The following is a 7,107-nucleotide window of genomic DNA, read 5'->3' on the forward strand; positions in this document are numbered from 1 at the left end:
TAGAGTGACTCATTCTTGCCAGCTCCCTACATCTTTCCAACTGTGGTAAAAGTGTAGGTCAGGGTAGGAAGGACAAAGGGATTGAAAATGGACTCCTACCTGAGCCAAAGCCATTTGATCCTTGTGGCCTTGGGAAGAATCAAGGTTTGTGACCTCCGGCTCTCCTGGAATGCCTTCTGGGCACAAAAGTGGGAAAAGGGCACAATTTACAAAAACTCTAAAGCAAGACCCAGGTCTGTGTGGTGGCTGAAGGAACTCCAGGTCTCCTTCCTCTTGGAGACTCTGGCAAAGACAAATCTGATGGTATCTAGTTCCCATAACAAACACAGGCCAGTCATGCAAGTTGCAGGGGCATTAACCAAAATTAGGGGAAGGAGTGGGCCCTGGGGAGAACCTGCATGAGAATCCAGCTGATGCCATTTGTACGGTGGCTGAGCCTAGAGAAGCAGTGGCATCCCCTATAGAGGACAGGTTTCTGAGCCCAGACTCACCCACCTATGTCCTGTACAGGGACAGAGCAGAATGGACTGATATAGATCCAGTGCCATAGAATGAGGGCCCCAATTCAGTGGTCTAGGTCATTTATTGTGAAAAATTTAGAGATGTTTATGATTATTTGCGGGCATGATGAAAGAAGTGAATGAGCTTTTAAACTAACCAGAGATGCTATTGAGTTAAATGCAGCCAATTATACACTGTGGCATTTTTTGAGAGTGCTCTTAAAGTCACTTCAAAAGGATCTACATGAAGAAATGAACTACATCACTGCAATAATTGAGGAACAGCCCCCAAACTATCAAGTTTGGCATCATAGGCAAGTATTAGCAGAATGGCTAGAAGATCCATCTCATGAGCTTGAGTTTATTGCTGATATTCTTCTTTTTTTTTTTTAAGATTTTATTTATTTATTTGACAGAGAGAGACACAGCGAGAGAGGGAACACAAGCAGGGGGGAGTGGGAGAGGAAGAAGCAGGCTTCCCGTGGAGCAGGGAGCCCGATGTAGGGCTCAATCCCAGGACCCTGGGATCATGACCTGAGCCGAAGGCAGACACTCAACAACTGAGCCACCCAGGCACCCCTATTGCTGATATTCTTAATCAAGATGCAAAGAATTATCATGCCTGGCAACATTGACAATGGGTTATTCAGGAATTTAAACTTTGAGATAATGAGCTGCAGTATGTAGACCAACTTCTTAAAGAGGATGTGAGAAAGAACTCTGTCTGGAACCAAAGCTAATTCATAATTTCTAACACCACTGGCTACAGTGATCATGCTAGATTGGAGAGAGGAGTCCAGTTCTCCTTCATTTGTTCACTCATTAAAAGAACATCTGCATGCCCATCATGTCTCAGGCATCAGGGATACAGCAAAGATGAAGACAACCCTTGATCCTGCCCTCATGTAATGAATATGACAGAATACTTAGATGAACTCTATAATAACAAATTTACAGACACTATAGTATACCTCTACTTCATAGTACATTAAGTTTCTTGAAATATTGTTGCTACTACAGATTGAGAAGAAATAATATTTCATAGTGTCTAGGAAACTTTTTTATTTTATTTTATTTTATTTTATTTCATTTAAAAGAAGGTTTTATTTATTTGAGAGAGAGAGAGAGAGCAGAAGCAGGGGAAGCAGCAGAGGGAGAGGGAGAAGCAGATTCCCCGCTGAGCAGGGAGCCTGATGTAAGGCCGGATCCCAGGATCCCGGGATCATGACCTGAGCCAAAGAACAGATGCTTCACCAACTGAGCCACCCACGCATCCCTGGGGCCCTTTAGATAATAGTCCCCAGAGGCCAGGTTATCATTACAGGGTTTGGAGCAGGATAAGTCTTTGTTGCAGGGGCTATCCTGTACATCATGGGATGTTTAGCAACATTCCTGGCCTTTATGCCCTATATCAGTAGTAACCCCCTCCCTCCTAAGTTAGAACAAACAAAAATGTCCCTATGGCCAAATGTCCTCTGTGGGGCAAAACCATCCCCTGTTGAAAACTACTGCTTTAGCATACAAAAAGCTGTTATAGGAGCTAAAATTTTCTGAAATGTCATGAATTTCTACATTAATATCCATAAACGTTAATAGTCACCTCTTTTCTGGAAAAAAAAAAAGTCTACTTGGTCTGATGTAAGTATTGCTACCCTGGCTTTTTTTCTTTTTCTTTTTTTTTTTTTTCACTTCCATGTACATGGTATATGTTTCTTCATCCCTTCAACTTTGAATCTGTATATGGCTTTAGGTCTGAAGTAAGTCTCTTGTAGGCAGCCTATAGATGGGTCTTGCTTTTTTATCCATTCAGCCACCCTATGTTTTTTGATTGAAGCATTTGGTTCATTTACATGTGAGATAATTATTGATAGGTATGTACTTATTGCCAATTGTTAATTGTTGTCTGGTTGTTTTTGTAGTTCTTTCATTCCTTTTTTCTTCTCTTGCTCTCTTCCCTTTCTTGTCTGATGGTTTTCTTTAGTGTTATGCTTGGATTCCTTTCTTTTTATTTTTTATTTTTGTATCTATTATAGGTTTCCTATTTGTGATTACCATGGAGTTCATATATAACATCTTATGTGTATAGCAGTCTATATTAAGTTGGTTGCTGAAGTTTGAACACATTCTAAAAGCACTAAATTTTTACTCTCTCCTCCATGTTTTATGTATATGATGTCATATTCTACATCTTTTTATTTTTTGTATTCCTTGACTAATTTTTATAGATATAATTGATTTTTACTACTTTCATGTTTTAACCTTCATATGGCTTTATAAGTGATTAATCTACTACCTTTATTATATGTTTGCTTTTGACAGTGACATTTTTTCCTTTCATAATTTTCTTCCAGTTATGGTCTTTTTTTTTTTTTTTTCCACTTAAAGAATTCCCTTACACATTTTTTTATAAGGATGGTTTAGTGATGATGAACTCCTGTAACTTTTGTTTGTCTGGGAAACTATCTCTTCTCCTATTCTGAATGATAACCTTACTGGGTAAAGTATTCTTGCTTGTAGGTTTTTTTCTTGTCAGCACTTTGAGTATATCATGCCACTCACTTCTGGGCTGCAAAGTTTCTGCTGAAAAATTAGCTGATAGCCTCAGGGTTTTCTTTGTATATAACTGTTATCTTTTCAAATTCTCTGTTTATCATTACTTTTTGCCATTTTAATTATGTGTCTGGTGTGGACCTCCTTGGGTTCATCTTGTTAGGGGCTCTCTGTGATTCCTGGACCTGGATACCTCTTTACTTCCCCAGATTAGGGAAGGTTTCAATGATTATTTCTTCAAATAAGTTTTCTGCCCCTTTCTCTTTCTTTCCCCCTTCTGGGATTTCTATAATGTGAATCTTATTACACTTGATGTTGTTGAGTTCCCTTAATCTATTCTTGTTTTGTTTTGTTTCTGCTCACCTTGGTTGCTTTTTATTACCCTGTCTTCCAGATCAGTGACCCATTCTTCTGTGTCCTCTAATCTGCTGTTAATTCTGTCCATATTTTTTATTTCAATTATTGAATTCTTCAGCTCTGATTTGTTGGGGTTTTTTTTTTTTCTCTCTCTCTTTGAAGTTCTCACTGAGCTCATCTACTTTTCTGTCAGGTTCAGTAAGTATCTTTATAACTATTACTTTCAATTCTTTATCAAGCATATTGCTTATGTTGTCTCATTTAGTTCTTTTACTGTGATTTTGTCTTGTTCTTTCATTTGGGACATATTCCTCTGTCAACTCATTTTGTCTCTCTGTGTTTGTTTCTATGTCTTATGTAGGTCAGCTACAGCTCCTGGTCTTGAAATTAGTGGCCTTGTGAAGAAGAATTCTTGTGGTGCCCTATAATGCTATCCCCTCTGGTCACCAGCACCAGGCACTCCAGGGGTATCCCCTGTGTGGGCTGCATGCACCCTCCTGTTGTGACTGAGCCACAGTTGCCTTCAGCCCAACTGGCTGCAATAACCTGCTTTGCCTGCTATGGGCACACTGGGTAGGGTTTGGTCCCTGTGCTGTTGAGAGGTCTGTCTGATGTCACTGAGGACTTCTTGGTGGGTGGGGCTGGCAGTCAGATTAACTGTTTGCACTTAGCCTCTTTGCCACATCTGCAGGCATACCAAAGGTCAGGGCTTGCTCTCTGGGCAGTGAGGTAATAGGCCCATCTGCTATACTGCAATGCTGGTGTGTAGTGTTATTTTCCTCCCTCCCCAGGGCAGGAGTCAGTTTGGAGTGGCACCATTCTTGTCCAGAGCTACCTCTAGAGTATCACAGGGCAGGAGCTGCTTTGGAGGGATGCCTGCAGAGGCTATCAGTTTGAATAAGGTAGGTTCTGCAGGGGAGCACAGGACCAGGGCTCATGGTGCTAGTGAGGTAGATAGAGAGTATTAGTGCTAGCTTCCACAAACACCAGGCTATCTAGGCTGGAAGAAGGGAAGAGAAATTCTTTTCTTCTTAGAGATACCTCCTGAAAGTCCCTGCCTCTCCAGCACACGTTCTAAGAATAGTCAATAAATCATGACTACCCCAGCCACTTTTCAAACTGCTTTTTCTGTGCTGTGTCTTGGGCTGAGTTATTTATTATGCTGGCTTTTTAATGGAAGGAACTCAGTTTCCTCTCACCCTCCAATTCTCCCAGAGTTAAGCCCACTGATTTTTTAAGTTCCTGAAATTAAGCTCTGCAGGTTTTCAAAGCCAGATGTTATGGGGACTCAATTTCCCAATGTAGGTCCCTAGTGCCAGGGGTGCCTGGTACTGGGTCTGACCCTCTCATTTCTCTGTGTTTGTGATGTCCTTCCCACTTGTGGTTAGTCTCACAGGAAGAGTTTTGTTCCCAACTGCTTCTCTACCTTTCCCACCTTTTCAACATGGCCTTCTCTCTAAGATTAACTGTGAAAGGTCTGTTCTGCCAGAGTTCAAGTTATTTTCAGAGTTATTTGTATAGATGTAGCTGTTAGCTCTGTGTGCCCATGGGACAAGCTGAGCTCAGGATCCTCCCCTGACATCTTCCTGCCTCCCCTCAACAATCTGTGTTTTAGTTAGCCCTACAGGTAAATCTGACACTTGCTAGGATTTGAGAACCACTGCTCAAGAGGTTCCTCTTGTTTTTCAGGTAATATTTAAACTTATATTTCTTACAAACATCTAGTCAATCAATAATTACAGCCTCTTTATCACACATTTGCTTCATGTAAATCAGGTAATTTCCCATGCAGGTATAATATGGGATTTTAGTTTGGGTTGCTACTAATTTTTTTCCAAAACCATCATGAATGAATGCATGAATAAAAATGATTTCATTAATTTTTTATTAAAATTTAATTTATATAAATTAAAAGGAACAGATATCAATTGTAGAGTTTTAGTTTTAACAATTGTCATACAGCTACCACCTGCGATAAGGAAAATCTGTGTCCTAAGATGGCCGACCAAGCCAGCAAGAGAGTCCCAGTCCTTGCCCCAGGGCTCTTCTGGGTTATTCTCCCTGCTCTGCTTCCCACATGCACCAATCCAGGTTCTTCTCCCTGCCCCGCTTTGCGCACACACCAAAAGTGCCACATATGTGGAAGCAGAAGTGTATAAATTGCCCCCTTTGTTTGAGTTTGGGGCTCAGACCTTTGGAGATCACTCTTCTCTGAGCCCGCCAGTGTTAAGTAAACCTCCTATCCTCCAAGATCTCCAGGTGCTGCTTGGTTCTTCCATCAGGTGATCCAGTCCAGGTTCCATAACACCTGAACTATAGAACATTTCCATCCTACCTCCCCAAGAAATTTCCCTTGTGCCCTTTCCTATCTCACCTTTTCTTCCTGTACTCACAAAATCATTGATCTATTTTATATCACTGTAGATTTTTTTTTCTGGAGTTTCCTATGAATGGAACCATGCAGTTTATGATCTTTTGTGTCAAGTTTCTTTCCCTCAGCATAATATCTATGAGATTCATTCATGTCATTATGTTCCTTTTTACAGTGGAGTAGTATTCTATTGTGTGAACATGCTACAATTTGTTTATCTGTTAATGTGTCAATGAATGTTTGGGTTATTTCCAGTCTGGGGCTATTATATCTGAAAGTATTTTAGTTTTTAAAACCCTCATATGTTAATGAAGTTTGTTGTGTTTAGAATTCTTGGTCAAAAGTCTTTCCCCTCATCATTGCAAGATATTGTTCTATTGTTGCCTTCCATCAGAACTGTTGAAAAGTCTGATATCAATCTGATTATTGCATTGTTTATTTATAGGTAATCTATGGTTTTTGTTTTCTCTGGAATATTTTAGAATTTCATTTTTATTTTGATGTTCTAAATTTCCACCAGTGTGTTCTGTGTTACATACATTCAAAATAATTTCCTCAGCTCTATCATCCAGTTTACTCAGTCTCTCTTCAGCTGTGTTTAATCACTATTTAACCCACCTATTACCTTTTACATTTTAATGACTATATTTTTAAATTTCTATGACTACTCTCTGGTTATTTTTCAGTCTATTTTTTTTAAATGTCATTTAATCCTTTTTAATGTGTTTAAGTGCTTTTAAATTTTTTTGCTCATTCTAAACATACTTATTTTATAGTTTGTTACTGACCATCTTTATCATCTGAGGCTCTTAAAAGTCTAGTTTGTATATTTCTGCTGATGTTGCTTTTTTGTGAATTTTCATGTGTGTTTTACAATTTTGGATGAGCTCACATTTAGCTGACTTTATCACAGGAAATTCTGGTTGGCCTGGTTGGCCTGGTCTGTCCCTCTAGACAGTTTTCACATTTACTTCTTTCTGGAAGCCTATACGTTTTGCAAGTTCAGGACTCCAGTTAATTAATTAATTAATTAATTAATTAATTAATTATAAAGATTTATTTATTTATTTCAGAGAGAGAGAGAGAGAGAGTACACAAGTGGGGGTAGGTGGAGACAGGCAGAGGGAGAGGGAGAAGCAGACTCCCAACTGAGCAGGGAGCCCAATGTGGGGCTCAATCTCAGGACCCTGAGATCATGACCTGAGCTGAAGGCAGACGCTTAACTGACTGAGCCACCCAGGTGCCCAGGACTCCATATATTTAATACATTGACTAGCAGGAAGCATAAGCTCAAACCAGAGGCAGAGGCAGAGCAGGGCAAAACTTCTT

This window comes from Mirounga angustirostris, unplaced genomic scaffold (genome assembly GCF_029215605.1).
Source record: "Mirounga angustirostris isolate CCGP_5_RB_7025 unplaced genomic scaffold, mMirAng1.0.hap1 SCAF_1, whole genome shotgun sequence".
NCBI lineage: Eukaryota > Metazoa > Chordata > Mammalia > Carnivora > Phocidae > Mirounga > Mirounga angustirostris.